A 22,421-nucleotide genomic window follows, 5' to 3' on the forward strand; every position below is an offset into this window, starting at 1 on the left:
GGTTTAATCCAGGTTCTATTTGGAGCGTCATGATGGTCGCATCCATGTTTGGCGACATCGCGGTGAACGCACATTGGAAGCGTGTATTCGTCATCGCCATACTGGCGTATCACCTGGTGTGATGGTATGGGGTGCCATTGGTTACGTATCTCGGTCACCTCTTGTTCGCATTGACGGCACTTTGAACAGTGGACGTTACATTTCAGATATGGTACGACCCGTGGCTCTACCCTTCATTCGATCCCTGCGAAACCCTACATTTCAGCAGGATAATGCACGACTGCATGTTGTAGGTCCTGTACTGGCCTTTTTGGATACAGAAAATGTTCGACTGTTGCTCTGGCCAGCACATTCTCGAGATCTCTCACCAATTGTTAACGTCTGGTCAATGGTGGCCTAGCAACTGGCTCGTCACAATACGCCTGTCACTATCGTGTTGAAGCGGCATGGGCAGGTGTACCTGTACACGCCATCCAAGCTTTCTTTGACTCAATGCCCAGGCGTATCTAGGCCGGTATTACGGACAGAGGTGGTTGATTTGGGTACTGATTTCTCAGGATCTATGCACCCAAATTGCGTGAAAACGTAATCACATGTCAGTTCTGGTATAATATATTTGTCCAATGAATACCCGTTTATCATCTGCATTTCTGCTTGGTGTAGGAATATTAATGGCCAGTAGTGTACTTTTCATTTGAGCAGATTACTACATATCTTTCAGAAAACGTGATCTACACTTTAGCTGTTTAATAGAAAGTACTCTTGTATCCACTGTCTTCATATACTGTCTCTGTATACAATGTCTCAAAAGTTTTGAATATTTTTAAATTTAGAAAATATTTCCGTAAAAAGACGAAATATCCTCTCATTCTCAGTTGTGTAATAGTTTATGGAGTTAGATCTTTTATTTTATTTTATTTTACCTTTTTATTTATTTCTTTATTGGCTTTTGGAACATGTTCATACAGCCGTCTTTTTGTGCCCTCCTCGCCACTGTGGTGGCTTGTACCGGGGGAAGCAAGGGGGAAGATGTTGTTTGATGGGCGGTACCCTCTCTCTACAACACAAGTGTATACATGTATGAAGAGGGTACTTTATTCACAAGAACAAGGAAACTACTTACCTTTAAACTACGCCATGTGTTGTGGTACAAGCTCCTCCATAATTGTCCACGTTAGCCTCACTGCTTGTGAAGTAGTAGTGCCGCTATAAATACTACACTGTAGTAGCCGGTGACGTGAACTGGTAGATGCGAACTAGAACAGTGACTGAGCTAGTAACTGAGCTGACTGCAACTGACTGTCTGCGACTGGGCTGACTGTCTGTGACAGGCTGGCCCTCTGGTCCGCGGCGGCGATCTAAGTACTTGCGGTAGAGAGGGCGATGGCGGCGTATTGCTTCTGAATCTGTCTGTGGCCTGTCTCCTGAAAGGCGCTCTTGATTCAGCGGCTACTATCGATCTTCTTGAACCTTTTTGCCGACCGGTGTGCTGGTGACAGCTTACGCCAGCACACGCCTAAACACTGAAAATGTTCCTCTTTTTGATAAAGAATGTATTAGTTTATTTCGTACCCTGCTATGAAGTTATATAAGATTGACAAAAGACATATCCCCATATAAATCAAATTTTCACAGATACAGCATCGTGAAGTGAGTAAAAAAGATGAAAATTTGAGGCAGGATATACAAAGGTAGTATGGTCTAAGAATCCTGCTAGGAGGTAAGAATTGAGAAATATCCTTCAGTACACTTTTGGGATATTCCCATTTCAATCCATATTAATGCCACTGTATCTAAGGTGACAATAACACGTTCATTTCGATGTCATGAAAGAACTGTTTCACAGAGAGTGGAGAAAGAGCTCAGTATTTGTGGAGGTATTGAAATACCTTCTAAGCAAAACATGGAACCGTTATAAAAGTATCAGATTCAGGTATACAACCATACGTATAGATGTACCAGTATTCATAGGCATACATATATGAGGTACATAGTCACATACATTGATAGGCAGAACATTCCATATCCTGCTGAGTAGGAAAATGGTTCAAATGGCTCTGAGCACTGTCGGACTTAACATCCGAGATCATCAGTCCCCTAGTTCTAAGTCAACTACTTAAACCTAACTAACCTAAGGACAGCATACACATCCATGCCCGAGGCAGGATTCGAACCTGCGACCGTAGCAGCAGTGCGGTTTCGGACTGAAGCGCCTAGAGCCGCTCGGCCACAAAGGCCGGCCTGCTGAGTAGCACTTGAGAAGGTAGTCAGTTAAATTGTGTTTTGCTGTTCCCCTGCTATTCTACACTGAAGAGCCAAAGAAATTTGTACACCTGCCTAAAATCGTGTGGAACCCAAACGTGCACACAGAAGTGCCGCAACACGACGTGGTAGGGACTCGAATAATGGCTGAAGTAGTCCTGGATGGAAATAACACTATGAATCGTACAGGACTGTCCACAAATTCGAAAGACTACGAAGTGGTGGGATCTCTTCTGAACAACACGTTGCAAGGCAGTCCAGATATGCTCAATAATGTTCATGTCTGGGGAGTTTGGTGGCCAGCGGAAGTTTTGAAGCTCAGAAGACTATTCCTGGAGCCATTCTGTAGCAATTCTGGACGTTTGGGGTGTCGCATTGTCCTGTTGGAATTCCTCAAGTCCCTCGGAAAGCTCAATGGACGTGAATTGATGCAGGTGATCAGACAGGATGTTCACGTACGTGTGACCTCAGGGTCGTATCTAGATGTATCAGGGGTCCCATATCACTACAACTGCATACGCCCCCCACCCTTACAGAGCCTCCACCATCATGAACAATCCTCAGCTGACATGCAGGGTCAGTGGGTTCATGAGGTTGTCTGCATACCCGTGCAGGTCCAGTTGCTCGATACAATTTGAAACGAGGCTCGTCCGACGAGGCAACATGTTTCCAATCATCAACAGTCCAATGTCGGTGTTGACGGGCCCAGGCGAGGCGTAAGACTTAGCGTCGCGCAGTCATCAAGGTTACACGAATGGGCGTTCCGCTCCGAAAGCCCATATCGAAGATGTTTCGTTGAATAGTACGCACGCTGACAGTTGTTGATGGTCACAGCACTGAAATCTGCACCAGTTCGCGGAAGGGTAGCACTCCTGTAACGTTGAATGATTCTCTTCAGTCGTCATTGGTCCCTGTCTTGCAGGATCTTTTTCCGGCCGCAGTGATTCGGAGATTTGATGTTTTACCGGATTCCTGATATTCACGGTACATTCGTGTAAAGGTCGTACGAGAAAATCCCCACTTCATCGCTATTTTGGAAATGCTGCGTCCCATCGGTGGTGCGCTGACAATTACCCCACGTTCAGACTCACTTAAGTCTTGATAACCTGCCATTGTAGCAGCACTAACCGTGCCAGACACTTGTTTTATATAAGCGCGGCCGACCGCAGCGCAGTATTCTGTCTGTTTACATATCTCTGTATTTGAATACGCATTCCTATACAAGATTTTTGGCGCTTCAGTGTATTTATCAAGTGTTAATTTAGCAGCGCAGGAAGCTATACCTGAATGTTGGCACTGTTGACAAACTCGTTCAGTATTTTTTTTTTTAACGTTACTATGTCGCTGGACGTCGACAACGTTTGTAGGTTGCTTGGGAACTGACAAAGAATGTCCTCAAGATTATTTTCAAGTAGGTTTATGTGATGTTTGATCCAAGAACGTTGTATAAATATATGCTTTGCAACTGCTTCTTCTCGCGTTATCTTTCTGCTTCAGAAACACCAATATTAACGTTTCCATCCAACTCTGACGTCCAAGTCTGACCGTCATAAACATGGAAAAGAAGGTAACATCGAAATACACGGCAAGCGAAAAGAAGTCACAAAAATAGATCAGTTACAGATGAAAAATGCGTGTGGCAAAGAGTTATTCTAATGCAGGAAAGCTATGTAAACGTACTGAGACAGAGAATAAAAGAAAAAGAAACATATGATTCAGTCAGAGTTTTCTGTGCTTAATAATTGGCCGGCCGAAGTGGCCGTGCGGTTAAAGGCGCTGCAGTCTGGAACCGCAAGACCGCTACGGTCGCGGGTTCGAATCCTGCCTCGGGCATGGATGTTTGTGATGTCCTTAGGTTAGGTTTAACTAGTTCTAAGTTCTAGGGGACTAATAACCTCAGCAGTTGAGTCCCATAGTGCTCAGAGCCATTTTTTTGTGCTTAGTTTATAAGACTTGACCCACCATTCGTTACCTACAGTATTTTTCACTAATTCTCGCCCTTTCAAATGGCAGAGCAGAGACGGGGAATGGTGTAGGCTGATTATGTGTAACCCGTGACAGAAAAATTCTGATCTGTAGGTCTCAGTGCTTATAATTTCTTGGAATATACTCTTCCATGTTTGTTGTGAACCAAACAGCAGACACGTACACGTAGCTTAGTCATGGGCATTCTTGTTTACATCAAATGGCCATACCATTAGGCTTATTAATAAATACACATCCATTAAATATTTTCGTCGCAAAATAGTACTGATTAATGTTTTGGCAGGTCGCTCCAGCTGTGAGGAGAGTTTTAGAATTTCGCGGAGCTGACTCGTTGCTTAGCGCCGACGCCGCCTGTCAGTTGTCAGTGCTCCTACGTTATTCCCGCACGAGGTGACCTTGGCACGTGTACTACTCATTCAGAAAGTCCTGAATGCTGTAGAACAATCATTCTCACTGAGGGGGAATCGTAATGTCGGTGGAAGAGCGTGTGGAAGAAACGACATTTGCGTCCTCACCTCCTCACATGTCTCCACTTGAATTCCACCCACCCACACTATAGACACACACACACACACACACACACACACACACACACAGTCTTTTTTACCACGGTATGATGGTGGGAGCGAGAATTGGGTTAATAAAGTGGAGACTGACTACTCAACATCTACTGATGAAATATATTGTAAATTCTGGGAATGTAGTGGAGAAGGACTACTACACAATCATTAATTAAACATTTTACAAATTCTGAGAACCAAATATTAAATAATCTTAATTCACAAATAGAGCAATGAGAAGCTTCAGTTGTACCTTTGAAATGAATATTGCTCCATAGGTCACAAGATGGCGGTTATAACAGTCGAGGGGCATGAAGGAAGCTGTGGTTGGGAAGGGAGTGAGACAGTGTTGTAGCCTATCCCGGATGTTGTTCAATCTGTATATTGAGCAAGCAGAAAAGGAAACAAAAGAAAAATTCGGAGTAGGTATTAAAACCCATGGAGAAGAAATAAATACTTTGAGGTTCGCCGATGACGTTGTAATTCTGTCAGAGACAGCAAAGGACTTGGAAGAGCAGTTGAACGGAATGGACAGCGTCTTGAAAGAAGGATATAAGATGAACATTAACAAAAGCAAAACGAGGATAATGGAATGTAGTCGAATTATATCGGGTGATGCTGAGGGAATTAGATTAGGAAATTCGACACTTAAAGTAGAAGATGAGTTTTGCTATTTGGGGAGCAAAATAACTGATGATGGCCGAAGTAGAGAGTATATAAAATGTAGAGTGGCAATGGCAAGGAAAGCGTTTCTGGAGAAGAGAAATTTGTTAACATCGAATATAGATTTGTCAGGAAGTCGTTTCTGAAATTATTTGTATGGAGCGTAGCCATGTATGGAAGTGAAACATTGACGATAAATAGTTTGGACAAGAAGAGAATAGAAGCTTTCGAAATGTGGTGCTACAGAAGAATGCTGAAGATTAGATGGGTAGATCACATAACTAATGAGGAGGTACTGAACAGAATTGGGGAGAAGAGAAATTTGTGGCACAACTTGACTAGAAGGAGGGATCGGTTCGTATGATATGTTCTGAGGCATGAAGGGATCACGAATTTAGTACTGGAGGCCAGCGTGGAGGGTAAAAATCGTAGAGGGAGACCAAGAGATGAATACACTAAGCAGATTCAGAAGGATGTAGGTTTCAGTAGTTACTTTGAGATGAAGAAGCTTGCACAGGATAGAGCAGCGTTGAGAGCTGCATGAAAGCAGTCTCTGGACTGAAGACAACTCCAACAACAACAACAACAGGTCACAAGTACTGTGATGTCATGCACAATGGATACTCTGCTCATGTGGAAAATGAATTACATTAAAATATGGCAAGTATGTAAGGCTACAATCCTTACACCGACTAAGCTCTCACATTTATATGAATTAAATTTCTTCTACTTGCATAATTAACGTAGTTCATATTTTAATAACACACTCCCAGCTCAAGTCTAAAACTTAATGGCTCGCGAGTGTAGAAATAAATAATGTTTCATAAAATGGCTAGCAAGTGGATGAGAACATAGCATTAAATGACACTTCACAGCTCAGAGTTTAAAGTTTAATAAGCCTATTGATGATTAAGACCCATAGTCCGAGGAGCATAGGGGACGATGCGGGAGACCAGCACCGCTGACTAGGCAAGGTCCTAGCGGAGATGGTTTGACATAACCTTCCTTCGACCGTAATGGGGATGAATGATGAAGACGACACAACACCCAATCATCTCGAGGCAGGGAAAATCCCTGCCCCGATGTGAATCGAACCCGGGACCCCCTAGCACGGGTAGCAACAAAGCTACCGCAAGACCACGAGCTGCCGACGCCTATTGATAAATAACCTGAAATAACAGATCCTAAAGTAACTAGCACATGCAGTCTCATTTAGCTTTCGAAACCCCAAGTCATCACATTCCACATAAACTGTAATTATAATAAAAAACAACGGCAAATTTCTTGTCTACATCAAATACTTAAAACACTTATATTACCAATTCTACACGCCTGTTATACAGAATTTTAAACAAGTTTAATACGGCAACCACCAGAGTCACTTTTGGGTCAAATGTTCAAATGTGTGTGAACTCCCATGGGACCAAACTGCTCAGGTCATCAATCCCTAGACTTACACGCTACTTAAGCTAAGGACAACACACACACACCCATGCTCAAGGGAGGACTCGAACCTCCGACGGGAGGGCCCGCGCAATCCGTGACATGGATCTTTAAACCGCACGGCCACTCCGCGCAGCAATATTCAGTCAGTATACCGCTTCTTACAAATGAGCCAAGTACCACACACCCACCACACCTACAGTGTCAACAAGCTCCATCAACGCTGACCCCACTGTCTAACTAACTGCGTCTGTATTGGCTGTTACCAAACTGGAGCAGCGCCATTTGCAAGCTCTGTTTTAAGGGTACGTTGAGTCTGAAAACTAACCCTCGTCACCATACTACGTAGCAGTTCGAAGTTCTCTAGCTGCGCAGGGGGGGACACACCTAAAAAACAGTCTACAATCAAGCAGCCATCTGTCGGTAACAGTCATAACGATCCACTTGCATTGTACAGTTCGTCGAGTGGAGTTCATCTATCTACAAAATATTCGTTCCTGGAAATTCGGCTATTCTCAAATAGATGCTCCAAGGTCTCGTTGAGAAACTTGGTTTCGTATGTACACAGCGCCGGGTGGTAATCCTAATTCCAGTACAAAAGAAAAGTAACTGCGTACTGCAGACACGTTCGCAGTCACAGCACTACGCTACCCCTCTTCCCATACAATAAAGTATCACTGGCGGCTGATACCTCCGGCAGTCATTTTATGCTGCGGTCGGCTTCCTGTTAGTAGGATTGGATTGTTTGGGGGAAGAGACCAAACAGCGAGGTCATCGGTCTCATCGGATTAGGGAAGGACGGGGAAGGACGTCGACCGTGCCCTTTCAAAGGAACCACCCCGGCATTTGCCTGGAGCGATTTAGGGAAATCACGGGAAACCTAAATCAGGATGGCCGGATGCGGGACTGAACCGTCGTCCTCCCGAATGCGAGTCCAGTGTGCTAAGCACTGCGCCACCTCACTCGGCCCTGTTAGTAGGCTCACATCTGACTGCCCTAGCGGCCGCCCCGCCCTGTCTACGCGGCTTCGTCACACAGAGGGCGCCACCGCACGGCGACGACTATCACCACAGCAACGAGAATGTGTCGTGCAGATGCAGATCACTTGCTATCACCTCTGTATTTACTTTTCCTTCTCTGCGAAACTTTCTACTGCTACAACGCTGGCGCCCATTAAACTCCGGAGTAACACTAATTTCTGTCTTATAAACTGTGAGCCTGACTTTAGACCTGACTTAACTCTGACAAGGGAACCTCCCCATCGCACCACCCTTAGATTTAGTTATAAGTTGGCACAGTGGATAGGCCTTGAAAAACTGAAAACAGATCAATCGAGAAAACAGGAAGAAGTTGTGTGGAACTATGAATAAATAAGCAAAATATACAAACTGAGTAGTCCATGCGCACGATACGCAACATCAAGGAGAGTTTGAGCTGCGGAGTGCTGTAGTCCCGTGGTTAGCGTGAGCAGCAGCGGAATGAGTGGTCCTTGGTTCAAGTCTTCCCTCGAGTGAAAATTTTATTTTTTTATTTTTAGACAATTATTATCTGTCCGTCCGTCCGATGCGAGGTAACTGCGCCGTAGTATGGGGACGCTACACCTAAGCAAACATCGACTGTAGCGCACGGAAGAGAGAGTATTCCTGCTAACGAGGCTCCCTGGCTGGCAGTTGAGTGTTCGCTACTTTGGACGAGAGTGCATTAAATACGTGAGATGTATTCCGTGGGCAATATGAATCCAGCAAATATAGCTCGCGTCCTCAATAACAAGGTCAAGGAATATTTTTCTGTGGAGGAATCGGTTGACCTATGACCTTACGATCAAATGTTTTCGGTTCCCATTGGAGAGGCACGTCCTTTCGTCTACTAATCGCACCGTTTTGCGGTGCGGTCGTAAAACACATACACTAAACTTATTACAGTGAACAGAGACATCAATGAACGAACGGACAGATCATAACTTTGCAAAAATAAAGAAAGTAAACTTTTCACTCGAGGCAAGACTTGAACCAAAGACCTCTCGTTCCGCAGCTGCTCACGCTAACCACGGGACCACGGCGCTCCGCAGCGTGCTCTCTCCTTGATGTTGCGTATCTTGCACATGGACTACTCAGTTTGTGTATTTTGCTTATTTTTTCATAGTTCCACACAACTTCTTCCTTTTTTCTCGATTGATCTGTGTTCAATTTTTCAAGGCCTATCCACTGTGCTAACTAATAACTAAATCTGAGGGGGGTGCGATGGGGAGGTTCCCTTGTGAGTAGTCTGTGTTGATACGTCTTCATCAAAAATTCACGTCTCATGCTCCTTCCTGTTTATTATTTTCAATCTACATCTGCATCCGTACCGCCAAGTGTGTGGTGGAACGTAGCAGAGAGAGGGGCAAGTTGACGAGCAGGATATGATGACTAATCACGTAAGTTACGTTCATACTACTTGGCAGCACCATCATGCGCATATCATAAACGCTTCTAGCGGCGGGACTCTTAAACCTCACACAGTGAAACCTCCTATTAAGGTTACTCTTGATAACCGTCGTATACGTTGTACGACGTGTTACAGTTGTCAAGACTTTCTACAATGAGCTGTCACGAAATAACTGGTAAGGTGTTTGGTTATTCTTTGTTGTAGTACTATGCGTTTTATAGTCACTATTTACTCGTCTTATTCTTGCCAATGCCATAACAAACTTCAAAGACTTTTAACGTATCCGGCTGGGTCATGTTGACGACCTCCTCATCTCCTGTACATTGCTTACTTCAAAGCAGCTGCTATCGTAAAAGCAGTTAATAAGTTCAAAGAATGTGCAATCGATCCTGACCACCTCCTTGAGTATAACGAGCATGATTTTACTGCAGTGAAAACCACAGATCGTGTACTTGTCACGGGCTGTGCTGAAACATAAAAGTCTCCTCCTCATACTGCAGCACCTGAAGGCCAAACCACAGGAACTCCAAATGAATTTCCTGATGATCATCATGGAGAGCAAAATGAAGAACTTAGTCCTTCACCAGATGCCGTTCCCAACGAGCTGAAACACTGTCAAAATATTTTCACTTTTAAGTCACTGACTAAAAAATTGCCATCAGCAAAAAGTACGACAAGTAATAGTAAGCAAAATGCAACCCTTTTAATATGCTCTCCTACAAAAACCGATGTTGGTTGATGATAAAGCAGCCAAGGTGGAACAAGATCATTTAAAACAGCTTCTATACGAGGTGTAGTGCATTGTCCTGCAAGTGATTAGCCAAATTTCACTTTCGACTTGAAGAGTGAACAGGATGTTGCAAGTGCTACCCATGGTCAAATGAAGACTTTGGAGTTGCAAAATATTTTAATAAAAGATACTGATCTACAGTACTTTAATTTTCAGTGCAATAACTCTTTCATTAAATACTGTTCAACAAAAGATACGTAGCGGTGTTTAATTAATGTACTGTTTTAAATATTAGGTTAGAGACTTTCGGGAAATTACAGGAAGGGCGCCAGGCTAAAAGGTAGCAGGGAAAGCACAGGAAGCTAGACTTAGCAACAATCGGTATTGTAGTTGTAAACTGCCGTAGATGTGTTGGGAAAGAACTAGAATTCCAGGTTGTAATAGAAAGCACTGAAACCCAAATCGTTACAGGTACGGAAAGCTGGCTAAAGCCGAAAATAAGTTCAACCAAATTTTGTCAAAGAGCCTAACGGTCTTAAGAGGGGATGGATTAAATACAATTTGTGGTGGAGTGTTTATTGCTGTCAGGAGCAACTGAAGTAGATAGCTGCTGTGTGTTAGTATGGGTAGAAGATATATTTGATAACAGGAAGAGAAACGTAGCTCAGTACAACATTAAATTACATTGAATTTCATACAAAAAAAGTCTCCTTCATTTTCTTCAGATGGTTCAAATGGCTCTGAGCACTATGGGACTTAACGTCTGAGGTCATCAGTCCCCTAGAACATAGAACTACTTAAACCTAACTAACCTAAGGACATCACACACACCCATGCCCGAGGCAGGATTCGAACCTGCGACCCTAGCAGCAGCGCGGTTCCGGACTGAAGCCCCTATAATGGCTCGACCACTACAATCTACTATTCATCTAAGGCTTGTCATGTGTAATAGGGAAAGCTGTATGTTTCCTGGAATTATAAGTCGTCCAGAGAAGATCTTTGGTTATTGTAGGAAGTACGTGAGAATACGCAGCCAGATACACATTTAGGATCCCTATGGGATTTTATATACTAAATCCGTCGATATAATCCAGGATTTTCATTGTAAGCCCCTTTCAATGCACCGTTTATCACAGCCAGATCAGCAGAACTGATATTTTATACGCAATGAGAACTCGTAAACTGCAGGTTGCAACCATGGACTTTAAATCTAATCTTTCAGGCTATTACATAAGGGAACCGCCACAATAGTATCTTAACTCTTCCAACGTTAGTTGCCCACTTACTGATGCAGATGTTTTCATACTGTATGATGTACGGCTACTGACTGAATTTTCTCATGATGCCTGTAGAAGGCCATGTAGTATTGTTTTTACTAATTGGTGAAAATGATAGGTATTATTTGATGTGGAGGACGTTTTACTGCACACTTGGATTTCCAAAGGCCTGCCAAGAACTTTTACAGGCTGATTATAATTAAACCTTCAAAACTCTGTAGAAATAACACCACTGGTCAGATTGATGTCAAGTTGCAACGGAATGTTATCGGGGAAGTGGGAAAACGTATGACAGAAAAAAAGAAACCGTGTGAAAATTTATCAATACATGGCGCTGTATGTGTCAGAATACGGAAATGAAAGCACCTGTCATGCGCCCGACCCACTGAAGTTTTCATAAATGCGCCGGGTACACGGCTTTTCCTCCTTTCGCGTCTGCGACGTTCCCCATGACTGTCTTTTGGCCCAGTACAATTAAAAATCGTAACTGACAGTATCACACCTGTACACCCATGCACACTGAGTCGTACAGGTACACCTTAGGCACTGTTGTACGATTCATTTCTCATTTGTAGCCCTACCACTATTAAATTATGATGCTTACAGCACCATCTATTGCCGCATTTTGTAACTATTTACCTTTCTTCCGCCATTCGTTTTCCCCCTTCTCCGATAATATTCGGTTGCAATTTGACGCCATTCTGATCAGTGGTGTTATTTCTACAGCGGTTTGAAAGTTTAACTTGAATTATAATTACCTGTATAAGGTGGACAACCTTTAACCAGCCTATTACGCTGTTGAATGGTACAACTGGGTTAGACAACAAGGGACAGCATTAACAGTTGACAACACCAATGGTATTTAATTCAATACAACATTAACGTAAATTCTTCTGTCGTGCCTTTCTTTTTTTTAAAAAAAATAAGAAAAAAAAGAAAAAGGAAAAATATCAAGAATTTGAGGAAACTCTTCACAGCAAAAACTTCTCAGATTACCAAAACTTGCCTTTTAATTGTCGTACTTTACCAATGACAGAAAATTCCTTTTTCTTATAGTCTTAGAAATACCTTGAATTGACTTTGTACATAGAACTCACCACAAACTTGTAGTAAACACACAACAAATGCGTTACATCCGTTGGTGGCGTAAGTTTAGAATAAAGCAAATTTACTTCTAAACAGTTCAAGCCACACTACAGGCGGTGATAATCCTATATATGGGATGGGCAGTGCTGACTCGCCACCCACGGCTGAACTGGTATATGGGCAGGTTCCTTACAAAATCAGCTACACGGAACTAAAAACTGATCTTAAAAACTAATAACTGTGCACAGCTTTTACAACAGAGGAAGGACACAGTCTGCAACCTCAACATAAATTGGTAAAAACCTCTGCCCAATGACTACAAATGGGGATAAGCAACCTATCAATACATGCAACTCAGAAACACAGGGGACTGTAAAGTCCTTAACAATTGAGGAACACCAGAATTACGATAGCAGGTGACGAGACAGGGCGTCAATTCCCCAAAATTATCTGACCAAATGATTGCCAGTAATAATTGCACTGAAATAGATAGCTCTCATTAAAACAAAATTCGCTGTTTTTACTAGCACAGCAGACAAACTTTGAATTCTCAGAATTGTTTTAGACATTCTGGTCCGTAATAATTGCAGTGCAAAGAGCAGTTGTTATTAAAATAAACACTTCCCATAAGAAGTTCACTGACGTGGTACCAACTGAAACCTTCTTCTAGATGGAGGATGGGGCAGGGTTGATGAGCTGTGGAGTTGCAATGCCATGTACAGACTTACAGTATATATATATATATATATATATATATATATATATATATATATATATATTTCTGGGATTACACTGGCCCAAAGCAAAATGTGTGTGTGTGTGTGTGTGTGAGAGAGAGAGAGAGAGAGAGACAGAGAGAGAGAGAGTACTGATATATGTGTTAGATCATACTGATCTCAAAATGCCTAGAAGGTATATAAATTCTCTGCCAGTGGCCCACTCAATGGGCACACAAACTGGACGACCACTAGCATCTGCCTTGTGCCTCTCATTCGGCAGCAGGAACCCGATGTCTGTTGTTGCTTAATCCCAATTTGTGCTGCTCCTCTGCGGGGGGCAATTTCTGCGCGATACCTGCAGCATTATACAGGCCTCTCCAAGGTCGCGCCTTGTAATGACTATACAAGGACAAGGGGCCAACTGAAGACGATCGTCCCGACCCCTCGCTCTCACAGTTTCGTTACGACGCGGCCTTGGACGGCCGACATTTCAGCGTAACGGCACCGCAGCAATGGAATCGTCAAAATCATCAAAATGTATAGAATGTTTTCCACGATCTCGAGCTCGGCATCCCCTGGGGCCAATTACGTCGAGTCTAATGCCGATTCCAACTGCCTTCATAAGCCATTACAATTTGCCGTAGCTCAGTCGGCGCTAATTGACACGCGCGAGGGCAATAAAAGAGTGGAAAGGAAAGGCGCCGCCGAGTCCTTGGAGTTATGAGCCCGCGCTCACCGAACGCGGAGGCGAAAGTCACGTCACGTCACGTCACGTCACGTCGGGCTGCCGCCGCAGACTAGACAGGGCTTCAAGGCTGGACGCGCGGAGCTGCGCTGCGGGCCGGCCGGCTGGTTGCGACCGCCGTGTCTGCTGCGAGTTCATGAACCTCTGAGTTTTCTTCTCCAAATCTTACATCCCGTGAAGTAAATATTCATGTCATACATTCAGCGTTGAGATGGGTAGGCACCTCCGTCCTGCATTCCATCGAATGCAACATGAAGCATAGCCAGCTGTCATAAACGCATTCCATAATTAAGCATATTCTTCTGATACCTTTCCGACACATAATCCATACACTGAAATGCAGGAGGATCGGCAACGAATTGACGCATGGTGCAGGGAATGGCAATTGAATCTCAATGTAGACAAGTTATAAGCTACGGCCTCCTTGGAGATTATATGGGTTAATTAATGATTATTTTGTTACATTCCTCTTGTTTTAGTTGACCGTGTATATCGAGCCTTCGTTCATTGTTAAATGCAATGGTGTGGTACTAACTGATGGAGACGCATTAAGAACTGGTAAAATTTAATTTATTTCCTTTATCACACTGCACAAACATAAACACACTATTATTCAAACTCTACTGCTACGGTCGCAGGTTCGAATCCTGCCTCGGGCATGGATGTGTGTGATGTTCTTAGGTTCGTTAGGTTTAAGTAGTTCTAAGTTCTAGGGGACTGATGACCACAGATGTTAAGTCCCATAGTGCTCAGAGCCATTTGAACCATTTCTTATTCAAATTCTGTGCCACTACTATTAAACATAGAGATAAATCCTTCGCTACGCAACCGCCTTTGGCTCACGCAGCCTACACCTTCCACAGACTCTCAACAACTGCCTCTGCTTGCAACTCCCTGCGCCACTGGGCATTGTCGCCCTCCAAAGAACAACTACTTACAGATACTACCCACCAGTACCCTCACAAAGTGTAATGTGCTGCGAATACATAGAAAGAAAGATCCTTTATCATTTAGCTACAATATAGCAGGTCAGCAACTGGAAGCAGTTAATTCCGTGAATTATCTGGGAGTAGGCATTAGGAGTGATTTAAAAAGGAATAATCACATAAAGTTGATCGTCGGTAAAGCGGATGCCACACTGAGATTCGTTGGAAGAATCCTAAGTAAATGCAATCCGAAAACAAAGGAAGTAGGTTACAGTACACTTGTTCGCCCAATGCTTGAATATTACTCACCAGTGTGGGATCTGTACCAGATAGGGTTGATAGAAGAGATAGAGAAGATCCAATGGAGAGCAGCGCGCTTCGTTACAGGATCATTTATTAATGCGAAAGCGTTACAAAGATGAAAGATAAACTCCAGTGGAAGACTCTGCAGGAGAGATGCTCAGTAGCTCGGTACGGGCTTTTGTTGAAGTTTCGAGAACATACCTTCACCGTGGAGTCAAGCCATACATTAATCCCTCCTACGTATATCTCGCGAACAGACCATGAGGATAAAATCAGAGAGATTAGAGCCCACACAGAGGCATACCGACAATCTTTCTTTTCACGAACAATACGAGACTGGAATGGAAGAGAGAACCGACAGAGGTACTCAAAGTACGCCACACACCGTCAGGTGGCTTGCGGAGTATGGATGTAGATGTAGATACCATAATGTTATAAAATTGCTAAATTCTCGTTGACATTGTATTGTTCTAAGTTTTAATATACGATGATTTGTTTCTTGACCACTGACGGTAAGAGAATAATAATTATTTGAGAAAATATTTTATTTAATGTAATATTCACAATGTTAGTTGCGCAAACCAAGTGCACTTCAAAATTGTATCCCAGTGACAATTATTTGCTTTAGTATTGACATACCTCTTTTAAACATATTCATTCTCCTCTTCAGGCATACGTTTTCCTTTTCCCAAAAAAAACTTAATATTTCAAAAGTAATTCCTACTTAAAATTATCTAATTCTACAGCATTCGAATCTTAAAATATACTCGTTTACAAAACCCAGCAGTACACTTTTGTAGAACCAGTATTTCTCATTCCAAAAAAATGTATAATTTTCCATTTCACTTCATTGACCCCTACTATATCTCTATTAAGACTTTGCGTTTCCCTTTTCAGATTTTCTAGCTTATCTACCACATTCAAGCTTCTGATATTCTTTTTCTCATGGTCACCTCCCCTTTGGCCGTCCCCTCAAGGAGAACCGAATGGAGGACTATTCTGAAATCTTTTACCAATGGAGATATCATCATGACACTTCTTCAAGTGTGTTTGTTAGTAAAAGTTACGTATTTTTTGTGTTATTATCCTTACTAAAATGTTTCAGACTATTGTTCATAATTCATGTAATTTGTCAAAGAGACTAGTGCAAAAGCAATCTGCGCGGAAAGGAATTAATATTTGATTAGAAATAACAGTACTCATGTCATTGCAATCACCATTGTATCTGATTATTAGTTAGTGATTAGTGGTAACAACAAGCATTCCTGTGTGTTCATAAACAAAGCTCATTTTTGTCCAAAACTAGTTAGTTGTCGCCGATGATACTGTTGACGACGTGTTTTATCGCCTAGGAATTGTTACATGCATTCAAATAGAAAAAGTAGAAATGCCCAAAGCAGAATATCAACACTGAAGCATGCGAGAGGAAATTATTATAGAACGCAACATGTAATTGATAATTGTCTTTAGAAAACGTCATTGCATCCGGCCAAAAGTTGCTGTTTGTCCACTCAGTTTATGGAGACCGGTTTCAACTACATGTATCTTTAGGGGACAAAGTTAACTTTAGCAGCGAAGCTTAGAAGGTGGGATTTTTTGAGTCAAAAGCTATAAAAATCTTACTGTAGTACTGGTGGAGCCCTGTCCTGGCTCGGATTTCACCTTGTAAACGTCTCTGCTGCACTAAACTTCGTCATCTTAAGATGATCATGTCAATGAAGCCAGTTTCCACAAATAAAGCAGACAATACAGCAACTTCGTTTAATGTTTTTTAAATACAATGAACCTACTGTAATAACGTTCTTGTGTACGGGAAGTTAAATCTCGGACATACTGAATATTGATCACGCAAAATGTTTCGTAACAGAATATTTGTAAATAATCTAATACCTTTAACATATGTTAATATTTGTGTTGTGTACATAGTTCCGCGTAGCCAGCGCGTACACAACTTTCCCACTAGAGCGCGCCCCGCTAAGCACAACAGCGCAGGCGCAGCGCTCGTCCGTCTCCACACTACGAGATGGCGCTGTCTTAGAGACAGACCAAATTCTGCTTCTGCCGATCCGCGTATTAATATGTAACACAGCCAATGAGATTGCTGCTAACGTAGAACCTTTCCTTCTCGCGGATCACGCTCGCGCAGTGATACATGAACGCTCGAGGTATTATAACGAGTGTACAGACCTCCGATGCGTCAGTGTGCACTAGTCTGTAGTCAAGTTTCAGTCTGCGCCTAATACAATTACCATATTCCGGTACATAGCCATGAAGATAAATGTATAGATACTTTCGTCAAGTATCAGAGATATGTGAGAATAAGATTAACGTACCAAGACCAAAGGAACTTCAGATTGTCAATTGTAAATAGCATCCAGAACCAAGTTAAGTTTTTTATATGCTTGTTATTATTTTCACAAATGTATGTGAAAATTAATCAAGTTCTGTTTAAAGTTGGTCACCGTCAATCTGCTACTCTAAGCGTGCAAGTGGCATTTCTATCGTCTGACCTAACGGCAGAAGATGAATACGCCACGATAAGACCACGAGACATATTGCTGACACTTGCTTACTTCGCTAGAGCGACAAGTCAAATAATCTGATGGTGTGTGTACCGAAGGTCTTACAGTACACACACTGCAATTTGCATGTTTCAGTACATGACCAGAAACCATTTAAATCTTGCTGAAGTACCACGGAGTAACAAACGGAGAAAATAATACATTAAAACGGAGTAGCCCAACTGTTGTGTAAGTTCGATGATTCTGAACGGAATGATATCCTAAAAGACGTTTTTTGGAGATAGTGCATTGACGAGCCGACCCACTTTACACTCCGAACTAACTGGATCATATTCTAGGAAGGGAAGTTTAATCTGTTGATGGAAGTCTTCTTTTCACATTTGGTTTCGCGTTATTTCTGTTCATAGAGCTCCCGTCTTGAGCTGTCTAATTTAATTGTGTGTGCGTCCGTTCCCGCATGGTCGTGCGCCAGAAATTCTGTTTCAGCTGTTTTCTGGAACAACTACCCATTACATCACCAGACGTACTTTTCTCGGATAAAAAAGCGGTTTTGATGTAATACCTTTGGACGCCATGTACTCCTCACCATCGTGATAACCTCTGACTGCTATGGAGTAATCTGCTTACCATATGAAATTTCCATGTAGGACAACTAAACTATTTTGTTCACAAAACGCAAAAGAGAGCCGCACTTTTTGTGCTCCACGCGTAATCGAGAGAGCTCAGCCACTTTTTCATATTGTGGATACATAACAATGAGCGCCTATGGAACAAAGAGAGCATAAGCACGTTTTGTTAGTGAGGGTTGCCTACATCAGGGGCAAGTATACATTCCGGGGCAAATCAGTCTTTTGATTGACAGGTCCTTAACCTATTGTTTCGACAAGTGGATTTTGACTCCCTGGGGATAATCTGTTCTTATGAGAAAGCTTCCCCAACTCCTCCCCCTCCTCCTCCCCCATCACTCTAGAATCTCCTCTTGCAGATATATGCACAATTTTCATATCAATTCAATTGATTAATCAAGTAAATCTATCAATTAATTAACTCTCCCTCTCTGGGAAATCCTTCACTTCTTCCACAGCCCCCCCCCTCCCCCCCACTACCCACTTCCCGTCCCCATCTGGAATTTGGCAGGAAAATGAATCAGTCTGTGCTGGAGAGGAAGGACCCCAAGGTAGTAAATTCAATTACATAGCAAAGGATATACTGATTATGTATGAAATTCAGTTTTCAGGGGTTGGATCTCCCTTTTATTTGGTGGGAAAGGCTCACATACAGCAACTGCATGTTCTAATTACATAATTACACTGATACAGATTGGAGGTACCACATTATTGGAAAATTTTCTTGTGTGCACTCACCTCGACATACAGGGGTCGACCGATCTAGTGCACAGTGGCACCACCAGAGGATGTCTCACACCCTGACCCTTCACCCCCACCCTCCCCACCCCTCCCAGAAAAAATTGGTGACAAAAAGACTCACTCTGTGCTGGAGAGGAAGAACCTCATGACACAAAATTAAAATTAAATTCAAGAATATATTGATATAAATTCTGTATTTAATCAGTTTGCTGGAGACAGGGCTGTCCTGCCTGGGTAAAGCTCATGACTGCACGCTACACCCTCGCTTTATGATGCAATGACTATAATCACCCAGGAATGGAATGAAGTGCAGTATAGCAGCCATGGCATCGCCCACGCATGTGTCTATTGACAGGACGTCACTATGAAAGTCGGAACAGCCCAGTGTCCTTGTATGCACTAACTTTTGAGAGCACAAACATCCTTCCCCACCACAACATTCCACTAAACATATGTGGTGAATAAAAATCCTACCGATCAGGCGAACTTGCCATCGGGAGGTGGGTACTGGTTTACTGACTACAGAGTAACTACCATCTGCACTGGCCAGCAGAGAGACTCATACCTGCACAGGTCATGCATGCCCATAGTGAATGCATGTGTGCTCGAGATACAACTATCAGAAGAAAAATAAATTGATCAATCTGGAATCTGACATTGTGATAGGGTTTTAGAAGTACTATAGAATTACTAAATTGACTGGTTTTCTCAGTTACACCAAGTCGAAGAAGAAGGGAGGAAAGGGTCTGATGCATGACAGAATAGTAAAAACAACAGCAACAACAACAAATACCACTGCGATGTATTGAGAAGCACTAAACACAACACACCTCAATCATGATCCAGTCTGTAGCAGTAGTTGTCAAAGATTGTTCAAACACTCGCACATCCCATTCGATAATGTCCCGAGGCCAACACGCAGCATGCCAACCCCCTCATAAGCCACCGGCACCAATGCTCAGAGGTCAGTGTAAACTACCGCCGGGATCGCAGCCGCACTCATGGAGATGCATATATACCAGAGCAAACCACCTCCGGCCATGGAAGGCGTCCGCGGATGACTGGAGCGGTAAGAATTCATGTATTTTAAATACATCCAGCACAAACACCTGTTTCTTTTAATCTTCTCTCATGCAACACACACGTCCGCTTCTGTTGAGCAGCCGGCGTACTGGTCACCTCGCCAGGAGTCGCTGCTGTGGGCAAGATACGACACATCAGAACAGTCTTTGTACCTGACAGCCGTCACAGGCTGAGGAAATCCGCAACTTCCGGTCGCGAAAGCCTCTTGATCGCTTCTGTTGACAGCTGCGGTGCATAGCATAACAAACACCGCCAGCTGCAGTGCACTGTGAAACAAAAAATCACTTTGTCCAATCCGAGACAGCGATGTTGTTGACCATACACCTCGCATTTCTCATATGAAATGCCGATTTCGCCCTTTAAGAGTTATTTTCGAAGACTGAAGAAATCGAGTCAGACACGCGCTCTCACATTGCTAAAGTACCATTACTTGTGAAAATCCTGTAACAGTATGGCAGAGGCTAAATTTCCCGTAAGTATTTTCTCATCAGTTAAAAAATATGTTCTAATCAGCTTAATATTTGTTACATCCGGTAGCAAAGGACTACAATATTAAACTAATTTTTGGTTTATGATGGAGTGCTAAGATAAACGTCTACACAGGAGAACTCCTCACTTTCCAACAACCTTAAAGTAACCAAATTCCGCCGGCCACGGTGGCCGAGCGGTTCTAGGCGCTTCAGTCCGGAACCGCGCGACTGCTACGGTCGCAGGTTAGAATCCTGCCTCGGGCATGGATGTGTGTGATGTCCTTAGGTTAGTTAGGTTTAGGTAGTTCTAAGTTATAGGGGACTAATGACCTCAGATGTTAAGTCCCCGCCGGCCGGTGTGGCCGTGCGGTTAAAGGCGCTTCAGTCTGGAACCGCGTGACCGCTACGGTCGCAGGTTCGAATCCTGCCTCGGGCATGGATGTGTGTGATGTCCTTAGGTTAGTTAGGTTTAATTAGTTCTAAGTTCTAGGCGACTGATGACCTCAGCAGTTGAGTCGCATAGTGCTCAGAGCCATTTGAACCATTTTTTGTTAAGTCCCATAGTGCTCAGAGCCATTTGAACCATTTAACCAAATTCCTCGCCACATACTGAGAGGTGGCATGAGCCCCCTCTCATATTTCTATCTTACGATTCTCCTCTCTAGTTGCATGCGGTGGAGGGTTGCTTTTCCTTAACACGCGTACTTCCCACGCAGCGTCTCTCGTCACCCGGGTGGGCCGGTGACAGGCGGGCTCTGTGGAACTGGAGAGAGTTAAGCTGACGTGTGTGAGGCAGTCGAGTGAATGCTTTTCAGACGCCGACATTGTCAAGAGACACGCCCGCTGGGGTGTGAAGTAGCGGCTGGGCTAGAGGTTCCGTTACTTCAGAGAAACTTGGCGAAAACACTTTCTGGCGGGCTACCAGCGAGGCGTGGGAATGACTTGTGTACCCACGCAGTTGTGGCGGGAAAATTCCCGCACTTTCTGCAAAATCAGCACAGAAATTGGCGCCAAGAATCTCCATTGGTGGAATGGTAGTGCTCCGGCAATGGAGTGGAATTTCCGCCGGTTTTCGAGTTGCTGATTGGAACGTAACCACGGCCACTGTCGTGGGGGCGGGAATGTTCGGTGTTCGGCCTGTGCGGGTGCTCTGGGTAGTCGGCAGTCGCCTTTCGGTCGAGGACGTCGGAGCAACCAGCCCTCGCCTGCGGTACGCCAGATCGTGTTCTGGGAGATAAGAAGACTGTTGGTAATGTACGTCCGCAGCACCGGCAGATAGGGATTTTCCTAGGTGATAATCAGAGCTCAGCAGAGCGCGCCTGTTCATCCTTTTCTAACTTTGTTCAGTTTCGAGTAGCAGCAATTACTATTGGGTTAGCTGTGTGTCTCTCTTGAGATTTGAGTGGGAAGGAATTGGCTCCACATACCACTTCGTCTTAAACCTCACGATCTAAGTTAGGGACAACTTCACCTTTACTGTGTTTGCATGAATCTCCAATTTTAGCCAGTTTGATGTTTTATATTTCCTGTGTCTCTTTTACTATTCTGCGTTTAATCTTAATAAATCATATTGTTATTTTGGACAGAACTTTCTTTCTGTTAATCAATAGAGCAACCCTATCATTCCTCACTATGCTAATGAAACCTTTGTTTATTTAACTTATTTATCAAATTAAATTATTGCAGGTGCCAAACTCTCTTCTACTCCACTAGCAGGGTTGAGTAGAGTCAGTTCGCGTATTTGTTTTATCCTTGTGCAACAGCAAAAGTCGGAGTTAGAATAGGGGGGGCTTAGAGCATGATTTACACATGTGGATTCTAGTAGAATTTAGTGATCAATACACTGCTAGCC

This window comes from Schistocerca nitens, chromosome 1, assembly GCF_023898315.1.
Source record: "Schistocerca nitens isolate TAMUIC-IGC-003100 chromosome 1, iqSchNite1.1, whole genome shotgun sequence".
Taxonomy (NCBI): Eukaryota; Metazoa; Arthropoda; class Insecta; order Orthoptera; family Acrididae; genus Schistocerca; species Schistocerca nitens.